The 14,592-nt window shown below is 40.2% G+C and overlaps 1 protein-coding gene across 8 annotated transcripts in view; it reads left to right on the top strand.

Moving 5' to 3' along the window:
* YAP1 (Yes1 associated transcriptional regulator) overlaps positions 1-14,592 on the top strand; it is a 140,771-nt gene that overhangs the window by 67,176 nt on the left and 59,003 nt on the right.

The following is a 14,592-nucleotide window of genomic DNA, read 5'->3' as shown; positions in this document are numbered from 1 at the left end:
AAAACGGCTTCCCAGGTTGCGTTAGTGGGTAAAGAACCTCCTGCCAATGCAGGAGACTGAGAGACACAGGTTCAGTCCTTGGGCCGGGAAGATCCCCTGGAGGAGGGCACAGCAACCCTTTCTAGTATTCTTGCCTGGAGAATCCGCATGGACAGAGGAGCCTGGTAGGCTACAGTCCATGGGGTCACAAAGAGTCAGACACAACTGAAGCGACTTAGCACACATCCCCGCCCCCTCCTCTGGGAAGATGCCTCCCAAGCCTGGCGTCGGGCTTGGAGCGTGTGGGCTGGGTCTCTGACCACGCCCCTGCCCCCACGCTTTGGCCCCCTCCCTGAAGTGCTGGGTCGGGGCACAGATGCAGCAGCAGTGCCCGTGGTGGCCTCCCCTTCACAGCCCTACCCAGCAGGCCAGTCAGCGCGATGCTGTTGGAAGCTGCACTGTAGGTTGTCGTAAACGGCAGCCTTTGGAAAGGGACTGGCAGAAGTGGAGCGGGCGGTATAACCCCTTGTCAGAAGGAGCCCTAGGAAAGCTCATGAAACTGAAAGTGTCCTTCTGCCCCTAGAGATGATGACAGTGTGTTAGCATGTTTCGCTGTTCCATGACTCTGTTCTTGCCTTCAATGGGTTGAACACTCGAAAGAATTCAAGAAAATGAAAATCAAGGCAAGATTTGTGACTAAGCTTTCCTTGTCATAAAGTTTCCATTTTGTCTGTGCTTATTTTAATGTCAGTACCTTTACTTATCCTCAGAATACGTTTTATATGTGACATTGAAGTGAAACTTTTTTCAAAGGCCAAATATTATGCAAGTATTTATTGACTAATATTTTTACTTGACAGCTATTTTTTTAATTATCAAATATCCAAATAAAAGTTGTGAGAGCTGCTTTGTATTTATAGTTCAAAGAAGATGATGCTGGTTTTTCATTTTGTCATAATCCAACTAAAACTATACCTGGGAAATTGGTAAAAAAAAAATTCATTAATTTAACTTTTATCTTGGAAGATCAAGCATTTTGCTTCTATAAGATTGATTATGATACTTTTAGAACATTGATTTGTTTATGTTTTTCCTATTAAATTTTCTAACAGTAATGGTCTAAGGAAATGAAAAGAATTGGAGTCAAGTTTATGTTTAAAACCAAAAGTATGTATCAGATTGGTATTACTGGATTTTAGATTATTTGTGTATATTATTATTTCAGTTCTGTGTTTTGTAAAATATGAAATGTGTTTTTCTGTTGCATGAAAATTACTAGACATGCTTGCTGCTGTGTTAATTAAAGAGGGGACTTTGGCAGGAACGGTTTGAGTAAAGTGGCAGGAGGCACAATTGTAGTGAGTTGGTGTGTTTTTGTGGGGAGGGGCTGGGAGTTGTATAAAGAGAGGCTTAGATATGGAGAGTTGAAGGCAGGACCTGAAATGGGAAAAGCCACCCCTCAGAGACCTGGGCATGTTGAAGTGGTGGTGTGGTATGTGTTGTTCTCTGCCTAGTCGCTCAGTCATGTCCAACTCTTTGCAGGTAATCCCCAGGCTCCTCTGTCCATGGGATTCTCCAGGCAAAAATACTGCAGTGGGTTCCCTTGCCCTCTTCCAGGGGATCTTCCCAACCCAGGGATCAAACCCAAGTCTCCTGCGTGTAGACGGATTCTTTACCATCTGAGCCACCAAGGTGTTAAATAATAACAGGAAGCCCCATTTACATGCCAGGCTTCCTGCTAAGGTCATTTTGTACAATCTGATTTAATTCTCATAATGGTCATTAAATTAGGTGCTGTTATTAGTCTCACTTCACATTTAAGAAACCTCGAGTGGCTGTTTAAAAATAGAAGACTTCGTGTTGTTGCGATGCTTTGGAATGAGTGCCATGGGAACTGTAACCTTGATAACCTCATGTTCATGTACAGTTACAGCCATAATGTCATGTTAATAAGGGTTCAACTCAGGGGCTTCCCCTTCTCCGTCTGAACCGAATTCATGGTGTTTGGCGACTGTGCATTCTCCACTGAGGTACAGAGCATTTCTCGAATAGCTTCAAGAGAAAATGATCTTATCTCTCAGTCAAGGATTTCTCCTGGAGTAAGGCAGCAAAAGTGATGCTCCTCTGTGCTTGGAAAATAGTCTTTTGAGTTTTCAAAGCCTGGAGCCTGTGAGCAAGAATTGTGAGGCTATTTAAATAAATTTTCAGAGTATTGACAAAGTCGCTAGCCTATTTCCAGTTAAGCAGGTATCTGCAGACAGTTTTCACCTTGAAGACAATTCCTTCTGAACCTGCTAATCTGAAGCCTTTGTATAAAAGAGAAGGATACACAGCTCTTTTGAAACCCTTTACTGAGTTAATCAAGCTAAATGCAGCTTGATTTACGTTTTCGTCATTAATTATTTTAACTGGAACTTCCTATTGTTAATCTTTTTATAAAAGAACTCGCCTCATTCAAATATTTGAGTCCATCTTTGTGTTCTGTTCTAATTATTTCTAATCAGATCACTTTCCTATATTTTCTCTAGACTCTCTAGGTTTCTGCATAGGTTTTAATGGAACTATATTTTTAGATTCTCTCCAGTTCTATTTTATGAAATCCACTTTCTTTCACTGGAATTTGGTTTAGCAAAAATGATTAGTTTCCTTTTACGTTTTATGTCTTTTTCACAATATGAGGTTGAAATGATGAGTTTTATTGCTAGAGTGGAGGAATGTGATTTATAATTGGCTAAATTTCTGTTAGTATTAGTCGCTCAGTCATGTCTGACTCTTCGCGACCGTAGCCCACCAGGCTTCTCTGTCCATGAGATTTTTCCAAGCAAGGATACTGAAGTGGGTTGCCGTTTCCCTTCTCCAGGGATCTTCCCAACCCAAGGATCAAACCCAGGTCGCCTGCATTACAGGCAGATTCTTCACCTCTCAGCCACTGAGAAATCACTTAAAGATGCACCTGGAAAGGGTTCTAGAGGCAAGACCTACTTGATCCTATGAAGAAATTTATATTCTTTTAACTGGCCATTTAGTTAGCAAGACAGTGTCAGACTTTCTCTTTTGGGGCTCCAAAATCACTGCAGATGGTGATTGCAACCATGAAATTAAAAGATGCTTCCTCCTCGGAAGGAAAATTATGACCAACCTAGATAGCATATTGAAAAGCAGAGACATTACTTTGCCAACAAAGGTCCGTCTAGTCAAGGCTATGGTTTTTCCAGTGGTCATGTATGGATGTGAGAGTTGGACTGTGAAGAAGGCTGAACGCCGAAGAATTGATGCTTTTGAACTGTGATGTTGGAGAAGACTTGAGAGTCCCTTGGACTGCAAGGAGATCCAACCAGACCATTCTAAAGGAGATCAGTCCTGGGTGTCCTTTGGAAGGACTGATGCTAAAGCTCCAATACTTTAGCCACCTCATGCAAAGAGTTGACTCATTGGAAAAGACTCTGATACTGGGAGGGATTGTGGGCAGAAGGAGAAGGGGACGGCAGAGGATGAGATGGCTAGATGGCATCACGGACTCGATGGATGTGAGTTTGAGTGAACTCCGGGGGTTGGTGATGGACAAGGAGGCCTGGCATGCTGCAATTCATGGGGTTGCAGAGAGTTGGACACGACTGAGCAACTGAACTGAACTGACTGAATTAGCAAGACAGTGCACTTAGTAAAAAGGAATTTGAAATGTGAGGAAAAGAAAATTACAAAATAAGAGGAAATTTGAATAATTAGTAAAATAATTCTATTTTCTTTGCATTAAATATATAATATATAAATATATAAAAGTATATACAAACCATATTCTATTAAATTGATGATTGCCCCTTACAAGTTACATTGAATGTATTATGTTTATGGCACATTGTTGTTGTTCAGTCACTCAGTCATCTCTGACTCTTTGCAACTCCATGAACTGCAGCACGCCAGGCCTCCCTGTCCTTCACCAGTTCCCAGAGTTAGCTCAAACATGTCCCTTGAGTCCATGATGCCATTCAACCATCTCATCCTGTCGTTCCCCTTCTCCTCCTGCCCTCAGTCTTTACCAGCATCAGGGTCTTTTCCAAGGAGTCAGCTCTTCGCCTCAGGTGGCCAAAGTATTGGAGTTTGAGCTTCAGCATCAGTCCTTCCAATGAATATTCAGGACTGATTTCCTTTAGGATTGACTGGTTTAATCTCCTTGCAGTCCAAGGGACTCTCAAGAGTCTTCTCCAACACCACAGTTCAAAAACATCAATTCTTTGGTGCTCAGGATTCTTTATGATCCAACTCTCCTTTTATGCTCCTTAGAAGAAAAGCTATGACAAATATAGACAGTGTATTAAAAAGAGGTGACAAAGGTCTGTATAGTCAAAGCTGTGGTTTTTCCAGTAGTCATGTATGTATGTAAGACAGTGTGTGAGAGCTCCATTTATATGAAGCTTTTTATTAGTAGTTTGTTACCAGTGATTCACAAGATTGCTGAATCTTAAAGCTGCAGTATAAAGAAAATATATCCTGTGATAATCCAGAAATAACTTGGTGCCAAAGGACAGGTGACTGTTTGGGATTATTAAAAATGGCATAAGCCTTGATTTAAATGATGCAAAGTCAATGAACCCTCTGTTGTCTGCTTTTTAAAAATCTACCTTTGATAACAATTTGATAAAATCAAATGTCTTGTTACAGGTACATTTTAAGGAATTCATTATTTTCATGGTTTAAGTCTGGCATTTATTTGACTAATGCCTGAATCTGCCGATACAGCACTTTCTGATTTCCCTGTTATGAAAACCTGCATGGAATTCCTAGGAAATCTGTCAAGATGGGTGGAGAAAATGCTGTCTTGATTGTGAAAGATGATGCATGTTGAAGGAATTTGCTCAGCACCTCCATTGCTCTGGGGGAAACATTGAGAAGCAGGCATAGTGGGTCATTCCGAGGTGCCTTGATATTTGCCTGTTATATTACTTCTGCTTTGTGTAATCGCTCTCAGAGAACCAAATTCCAGATGGGAAAGAGAGATTGTTACCAAGGAAAATAGGACAGAGCAGATGTGAAATGTAACAATAACAGGTAAAAGGTTGATAGTGAGGTTTTTAACTTTAAAAAGTACAGAAGAGGTAAGGATATATGAAAAGTACAAAGCTGACCTCAGACTTTAGGCTCTGCTGATTCCTGCTTTATGTGTTGTAGTTCACAAGCGTTTAAGTTCTGCTTTTCACCTTTGGAGTGAACTCAGGAGGAGTTTAGAATAAGGGTTAAAGATCAAGGGCTCTGGGTCAGGTGGACACAGGTTTGAATCCCAGCTCTGTCTCTTAATTGATAATAAGATCTTGGATAAAGGAGTATATTTACTTGTGCCTCATTTCTTCACTTGGGAAATGGAGTAACAATAAAAATAGTAACACTGAATGTATAGGTCTGTGGTGAAGATTAAATGATATAATCTTTATACAAAGCGGGTACATCAGTTGCTCAGTCGTGTCCGGCTCTTTGTGACCCCATGAATCGCAGCACACCAGGCCTCCCTGTCCGTCACCATCTCGCAGAATTCACTCAGACTCATGTCCATCGAGTCCGTGAAGCCATCCAGCCATCTCATCTTCAGTCGTCCCCTTCTCCTCCTGCCCCAAGCCCTCCCAGCATCAGAGTCTTTTCCAGTGAGTCAACTCTTCACATGAGGTGGCCAAAGTACTGGAGTTTCAGCTTTAGCATCATTCCTTCCAAAGAAATCCCAGGGTTGATCTCCTTCAGAATGGACTGGTTGGATCTCCTTGCAGTCCAAGGGACTCTCAAGAGTCTTCTCCAACACCACAGTTCAAAAGCATCAATTCTTCAATGCTCAGCTTTCTTCACAGTCCAACTCTCACATCCATACATGACCACAGGAAAAACCATAGCCTTGACTAGACGGACCTTAGTCGGCAAAGTAATGTCTCTGCTTTTGAATATGCTATCTAGGTTGGTCATAACTTTCCTTCCAAGGAGTAAGTGTCTTTTAATTACATGGCTGTAGTCACCATCTGCAGTGATTTTGGAGCCCCAAAAAATAAAGTCTGACACTGTTTCCCCATCTATTTCCCATGAAGTGATGGGACCGGATGCCATGATCTTCGTTTTCTGAATGTTGAGCTTTAAGCCAACTTTTTGGCTCTCCTCTTTCACTTTCATCAAGAGGCTTTTGAGTTCCTCTTCACTTTCTGCCATAAGGGTGGTATCATCTGCGTATCTGAGGTTACTGATATTTCTTCTCCTGGCAATCTTGATTCCAGCTTGTGTTTCTTCCAGTCCAGCGTTTCTCGTGATGTACTCTGCATAGAAGTTAAATAAGCAGGGGGACAATATACAGCCTTGACGTCCTCCTTTTCATATTTGGAACCAGTCTGTTGTTCCATGTCCAGTTCTAACTATTGCTTCCTGACCTGCATACAGATTTCTCAAGAGGCAGGTCAGGTGGTGTGGTATTCCCATCTCTTTCAGAATTTTCCACAGTTTATTGTGATCCACACAGTCAAGTGCTTTGGCATAGTCAATAAAGCAGAAATAGATGGTTTTTTTTGGAACTCTCTTGCTTTTTCCATGATCCAGTGGATGTTGGCAATTTGATCTCTGTTTCCTCTGCCTTTTCTAAAACCAGCTTGAACATCAGGGAGTTCACGGTTCATCTATTGCTGAAGCCTGGCTTGGAGAATTTTGAGCAGTACTTTACTAACATGTGAGATGAGTGCAATTGTGTGGTAGTTTGAGCATTCTTTGGCATTGCCTTTCTTTGGAATTGGAATGAAAACTGACCTTTTCCAGTCCTGTGGCCACTGCTGAGTTTTCCAAATTTGCTGGCATATTGAGTGCAGCGCTGTCACAGCATCATCTTTCAGGATTTGAAATAGCTCAACTGGAATTCCATTACCTCCACTAGCTTTGTTCGTAGTGATGCTTTCTAAGGCCCACTTGACTTCACATTCCAAGATGTCTGGCTCTATATTAGTGATCACATCATCACGATTATCTTGGTCATGAAGATCTTTTTGTACAATTCTTCTGTGTATTCTTTCCACCTCTTCTTAATATCTTCTGCTTCTGTTAGGTCCATACCATTTCTGTCCTTTATTGAGCCCATCTTTGCATGAAATGTTCCCTTGGTAGCTCTGATTTTCTTGAAGAGATCTCTAGTCTTTCCCATTCTGTTGTTTTCCTCGATTTCTTTGCACTGATTGCTAAAGAAGGCTTTCTTATCTCTTCTTGCTATTCTTTGGGACTCTGCTTTGAGATGCTTATATGTTTCCTTTTCTCCTTTGTTTTTTGCTTCTCTTCTTTAAACAGCCATTTATAAGGCTTCCCCAGACAGCCATTTTGCTTTTTTTGCATTTCTTTTCCATGCGGATGGTCTTGATCCCTGTCTCCTGTACAGTGTCACGAACCTCATTCCATAGTTCATCAGGCACTCTATCTATCAGATCTAGGCCCTTAAATCTATTTCTCACTTCCACTGTATAATCATAAGGGATTTGATTGAGGTCATACCTGAATGGTCTAGTGGTTTTCCCTATTTTCTTCAATTTGAGTCTGAATTTGGTAATAAGGAGTTCATGATCTGAGCCACAGTCAGCTCCTGGTCTTGTTTTTGCTGACTGTATAGAGCTTCTCCATCTTTGGCTGCAAAGAATATAATCAATCTGATTTCAGTGTTGACCATCTGGTGATGTCCATGTGTAGAGGCTTCTCTTGTGTTGTTGGAAGAGGGTGTTTGCTATGACCAGTGCATTTCCTTGGCAAAACTCTATTAGTCTTTGCCCTGCTTCATTCCTCATTCCAAGGCCAAATTTGCCTGTTACTCCAGGTGTTTCTTGACTTCCTACTTTTCCATTCCAGTCCCCTATAATGAAAAGGACATCTTTTTTGGGTGTTAGTTCTAAAAGGTCTTGTAGGTCCTCATAAAACCATTCAACTTCAGTTTCTTCAGCTTTACTGGTTGGGGCATAGACTTGGATAACTGTGATATTGAATCGTTTGCCTTGTAGACGAACAGAGATCATTCTGTTGTTTTGGAGATTGCATCCAAGTACTGCATTTCGGACTCTTGTTGATCATGATGGCTACTCCATTTCTTCTGAGGGATTCCTGCCCGCAGTAGTAGACATAATGGTCATCTGAGTGAAATTCACCCATTCCAGTCCATTTTAATTCGCTGATTCCTAGAATGTCGACGTTCACCCTTGCCATCTCCTGTTTGACCACTTCCAATTTGCCTTGATTCATGGATCTGACATTCCAGGTTCCTATGCAATATTGCTCTTTACAGCATTGGACCTTGCTTCTATCACGAGTCACATCCACAGCTGGGTATTGTTTTTGCTTTGGCTCCATCCCTTCATTCTTTCTGGAGTTATTTCTCCACTGATCTCCAGTAGCATATTGGGCACCTACTGACCTGGGTAGTTCCTTTTTCAGTCCTGTCATTTTGCCTTTTCATACTGTTCATGGGGTTCTCAAGGCAAGAATACTGAAGTGGTTTGCCATTCCCTTCTCTAGTGGACCACATTCTGTCAGACCTCTCCACCATGACCCACTCATCTTGGGTTGCCCCGTAGACATGGCTTGGTTTCATTGAGTTAGACAAGGCTGTGGTCCTAGTGTGATTAGATTGACTAGTTTTCTGTGAGTATGGTTTCAGTGTGTCTGCCCTCTGATGCCCTCTTGCAACACCTACCATCTTACTTGGGTTTCTCTTACCTTGGGTGTGGGGTATCTCTTCACAGCTGCTCCAGCAAAGCACAGCCGCTGCTCCTTACCTTGGACAGAATTATTATTAACAAAATACAGTGCTTGGTATAATATACTGAATAATAAAGTAAATGTGATTTCATCTGATACTTTACAATTTAATCAGTTTACATTACCTGGTAATTACTGTTTAGTTCAGTTCAGTCACTCAGCTCCCTGTGACTCCATGGACTGCAGCACGCCAGGCCTCCCTGTCCATCACCAATTCCTGCGGCTTACTCAAACTCATGTCCGTTGTCAGTGACGCCACCCAACCGTCTCATCCTCTGTCATCCCCTTCTCCTGTCACCTTCAGTCTTTCCCAGCATCAGGGTATTTTCCAGTGAGTTGACTCTTCTCATCAGGTGGCCAAAGTATTGGAGTTACAGCCTCAGCATCAGACCTTCCAATGAACACCCAGGACTGATCTCCTTTAGAATGGACTGGTTGCATCTCCTTGCAGTCCAATTACTGTTACTTAATTCTAAATAAGTTTGTTATAATCTTTTACCACACTATCTTTAGGGCTAGGTTTACAAGCTTTTTAACACCAAATGTACATCATTGGTTCTTATTCAGCTTGTGTTATCTGCTGACTTTTAGAGTCACATTGATTTTCCATTTGGTATAGAAGTTGTAAGAGTGTTAAATGTAAATATCATTTTCTTCTCATGGGTCAAACTTTTTCCTGATTCTTACCTGAAGTTGTAATATATGGAGCAAGACTATACTAAAGTATATCAAATGGGAATAAAAGTATAATAAAGCCCAGCATCATAGCAGTGAAGTACAAGACAGAGGCAATATATCCCAAATAATCTTTTTTAAACCAAAATTAGTGCTTTTTTCTAATCTGTAATTTTGATTAATTAAGAAGGATGACCGCAGGAAAAGAGAAAAGAGTAAAAAGCAAAAAACATAATAATTCCAAATGAATATAATCCTTTAGAGACTCTGTTTTATTCAGTGTCTTGATTTATTTGTTAATTAAGTTCCTGAAAAAATGGTTAATACTGTGGAAGTGAGAACCACTTTTTTAATTTAAAAATATGGACCAATCCATTTCATGTTAATTAAAGTTATCAGTAAACAATATCTAGGGATTATGATGGTAAAAATATTTATTTGTGAAATAGAAAAAATAATCCAATTAGAATGTCCAAATGAGTTGTAGATGACAATAGCTTGCAATTATATCTTCAGTATTTAGGAGTCCTTCCGAGATGGTGTTAGTCGCTCAGTTGTGTCTGACTCGGCCACCTCGTGCACTATAGCCCGCCAGGCTCCTCTCTCCGTCCATGGGATTCTCCAGGCAAGAATACTGGACTGGGTTGACATTTTTTAATCTTGATGGCTTTGTGACATTGCTGCTGATGAAACATGCCACTCATGTCAGGGCAGCTAATGGCCTTTACGTTACTCTGGTGGTGAGAGCTGCTCCCTCCTTCTACACTGGGAATCACTCTTGATATTAACTAATTCCATTCATGATTTTTAACTGGAAAGTATTTTCTAAATAATATTAAAGCTCAGAATACCTGAGCAAGGCAGCACCGTTTGGCAAATAAAGCAAGGTGTTAGCTTTATTCTGAATTTACTTAGTTACATTTCTGAAATGACTCTCAGACACCCTCCCTGCCAAATGTATCAGTGGAACTATAAATTCAGTTATTCTGGAATCAAGGCATGTGTTTATATATTACTAAACATATTGGCATGTACACTATATGTTGTTTGACTCTTTGCATCCCCACGGACTGTAGCCTGCTATGCTGCTCTGTCCATTGAATTCTCCAGGCAAGAATACTGGAGCGGGGTGCCATTTCCTACTCCAGGGGATCTTCTTGACCCAGGGATTGAATTGTATTCATATATTTAGCTATATGCCCTATTTCATACAAGGTCTTTCTTTTCTGTCTTCTTCACTTTAGAGGTTATCTTCAAAAGCAAGAGGAGACATACAGAAACTCAAGATTGCTGAGGTCCCTTGATGTGATCTTAGGGCATGAATAACAAATATTTTTTAAAATGTATTAAAAGCCTCTTAAGTAACCATTTGGAAAAGTAAAGTTCACTTGAATTCTGAAAGTTACTAAGAATTGGTTGTAAATACTGAGCCTAATGAAAAAAAGGATATAAGCTTATTTTGATTACTTTCACAGATTAACTTAGAAGAGTGAGAGGATATTGTTAAAGAATATACAGGAAAAAATTGATGCATACCTTTGATACCAGCTCTTAGTAAAATGAGTTATTAGATAGTGGTGTTTAAAAATACAAGTGTCCATGTTCAACTTTTCTACAGTGATTATTTGTAGAATTTTGGAGACTTTGCTCAGCTTTGGAGTAGAAAGGATAAAAAGATTAAATTATTTCCATTTAAGAACTAAATAAATGCCTGTTTTCGTGTCTTCTTTTGATAAGCTTTGGAGTATTACTTCTGCCTTTCCTACTGATTTCTAAATCCTGGCTATTCTCTGCTATAATAATTTTATGACTCACAAGAGGAATATTTGTGTGAAAGATTAAGATGCTAATTCTTTTAAAATGGTATCCATAGACTACCATATATAGCCAGCATCAGTGAAATGAAACAAAATCCTGCAACAGTAGAGTTTTTCAAAATAATATTTTATTTGGAGTTAAAAATGTAAAGAAATGATAAAACTTTAGGTTAAAATTTTACCAACGGTCGTTATTGGAACATTTCTGAAGTCTAAGCTTGTAGAAAGCTAATCTTTTATAAATTTACATACTAAAGCTATAGGCTATTAAGTTAAAATCTTGAGACTCGAGTTACGTTTAAGACAGTCTGAAGAGTTTCGTGTTAGAAAGTTCTCTGAGCTTGCACTTGGCCTTTTCCTCTGGGAAGTTCATCTGGCTGTAACAGACTAACTGATTTAAAAGTCTTCTTATTCAACCTTGAAACAATTGAATCGTTCCCTTTCTAAATTACTCATTCAACAAATATAGTTACTCTATACTAGACATTGTAAAGGCCACTTGGATTATGGAGTAAGGTAAAATAATTTTTTCCCATGCAACAGTAAATGCTATGGGAGACATACACTGAGCCGAGAAAGCGGGGCAGGACAGGTAGATAGAGCTGCAGAGGGCAGAGCAGACATCTTTAAGGTTTGTTCATTCTCGCAACAAATGCGGAATATTGAACATGTGCAGAGCACGACTCTAAATGTTCTGTAAGAATATAGAACAGAGACAATACACAGTGTCATCAGTTAGAAATGGAAAGGGAAAAATAGTTAAGAATCAGAGAGGGATTGACTGGGGATGGAGGGAGATGATCATTTTTAGATAGCTTCTCCAGGATAGTCCTCTGTAATCAGTGATTTTTGAGCAAAGATCCGAATGAACTGAAGAGCCATGCAGATAGCTGGGGAAAGGAATGTTCCATGCCTATCGCAGCAGCTCGGTCAGAGGGGCTGAGGCAGATTTGAAGAACAGCAGGAAGGCCATTACAGCGGGAACAGAGCCGGTGAAAAGGAGCATGGAAGCCGTATTATGTAGGGGTTTGTAGGTTTTGAACAGAGCAGGAACATGATTTGTGTAAGTTTTTTAAAAGTAGGAAGATTAGTTACTGGGCAATTGTAATAATTCAGGGGAAACAATGTACCAGGGTGTTTGAAGGGAAGTGGTAAGAAGTGACGGGACTCAAAACCTAAATTTTAGTAGTTGAGTGGGACTTAAGTTTCCAGAAGAAAGGGGAAAGTAAAGGAAGCATTTTGTAAGAGATCACTGAGCCTCAAACCCCCAGCCCCATATGACTTGTGATAGAACGGTGAGGAAGCGAGGCTAAAGACAGTTAAGAAGGCTGGGTCCCGAAAGGTTTGGGAGACCGTTAAAAACAACTCCTTTCTAGGGTTCTTCTCCTATAGAAGGGAAAATCTATAGGTTTCCTGTTTTTAATTATCCAGTCATTTCATCTTTGAGACCAGGTTTATTTTATCATAAGCTTATCTTATATACAATTTTTGTTGAAGTATGTATGTTGTTAGAACAAAATGGCAGAACTCCCAAGAAAGAGTTGGAATGACTTTTCCTAAAAGTATCTTTTATAAGCCTGGCCCTCTGTCAAGCACTTTCTCCTTTAAATCCTTTTAACAATTAGTTGAGAAAGTACTTATCTCCATTTTTATGAAGAAAGTGAGCATCAAGCAGTTTAGGAATTTGCTCAAGGTTAGAAGGCTAATAATTATAAATATTACTATAATTGCTAATATAAATAATTATAAATATTGGATTCAGAATTTGAACCCAGATCTGTCTTGAGTTTAAACCTTTCATAGTTTTCTTTAAAGTGTGCTGTCTCTAAGTTTAATTTCACGTATAATACATTAAAAAACCAAGCAAGCCATATTAGTTTTCTGAATTATAAATCAGTTCAATTCAGTCCCTCAGTTGTGTCTAATTCTTTGCGACCCCCGTTGGACTGCAGCATGCCAGGATTCCCTGTCCATCACCAGCTCCCGGAGCTTGCTCAAACTCATGTCCATCCAGTTGGAGATGAGAGCCAGCCATCTTGTTCTCTGTCGTCTCCTTCTCCTCCCACCTTAAACCTTTCCCAGCATCAGGGTCTTTTCCAGTGAGTCAGTTCTTCGCATCAGGTGGCCAAAGTGTTGGAGTTTCAGCTTCAGCATCAGTCCTTCCAATGAATATTCAAGACTGATTTCCTTTAGCATTGACTGGTTTGATGTCCTTGAAGTCCAAGGGTCTCTCAAGAGCACAACACCACAGTTCACAGTATTGTAAATCAGTGGTTCTCAATTTGTAATGTGTAAAAGGAATCTCCTGGGAATATATATATTTTTTAATGCAGATTCTGATTCTATAGGTCATGGGTAGGACCTGAAATTCTGTATTTCTAATGAGTTTCCAGGAGGTGCCAGACAGCTGGTTCATGAACTACGCAGATAGACGACCCTAGAATGATGAACTTAAAACCATAGAAACGTTATTAAAGATCCACTTTGTTAATCCTATTCTTATTTTATTTGTATTTTCAGTGAGGGAAAAAAAAAACCTTTCCTAAGTACCTATTAGATATGAATTACTCCACCATTTCACATGAGAGCTCATTTAGTATAAGAGCACTGCAAAATGTTACCAACTTATTAAAAAAACAAGTCTATGATCCATAAAAGCACAAACTGAGGATCAGAGAGACTGACTTGACCAAGATTAATCAGTCATTCTTTTCACAAGTAAGTTCTTAATCATTTCAGCTCAACAAACTTCAGTTATATTTGGTGGTAGTGCTAAGCCCTAAGAGATAGAAAAACCAAAAAGTTAGAGTACTTTTTCTAAGACTTAGAGCTTCCTGGAAGACATGCTAGGATGTAGGCAAATGAGTGGAGTTCACTGAGGCATCTGCTGAAATGGGACATTTGAGCACAGTGGTTGGGGACACAGTTTACGGTAGTGAGTAAAATACAGGTAAGTAGCAGTGTCGAAATTCCAATCTAAGCCTTAAAATATATCAGTTCAGTTCAGTCGCTCAGTTGTGTCTGACTCTTTGGACTGTAGCACACCAGACCTCCCTGTCCATCACCAACTCCCAGAGTTTACTCAAACTCGTGTCCATTGAGTCAGTGATGCCATCCAACCATCTCATCCTCTGTCGTCCCCTTCTCCTCCCACCTTCAGTCTTCCCCAGCAGCAGGGTCTTTCCCAGTGAGTCAGTTCTTCGCATCAGGTGACCAAAGTATTGGAGCTTCAGCTTTAGCATGAGTCCTTCCAATGAATTTTCAGGACTGATTTCCTTTAGGATGAACTGGTTGGATCTCCTTGCCGTCCAAGGGACTTGCAAGAGTCTTCTCCAACACCACAGTTCAAAAGCATCAATTCTTCAGCACTCAGCTT

This window comes from Ovis aries, chromosome 15, assembly GCF_016772045.2.
Source record: "Ovis aries strain OAR_USU_Benz2616 breed Rambouillet chromosome 15, ARS-UI_Ramb_v3.0, whole genome shotgun sequence".
In the NCBI taxonomy this organism is placed as follows: Eukaryota; Metazoa; Chordata; class Mammalia; order Artiodactyla; family Bovidae; genus Ovis; species Ovis aries.
This window is presented reverse-complemented; position numbering and strand designations above follow the sequence as displayed.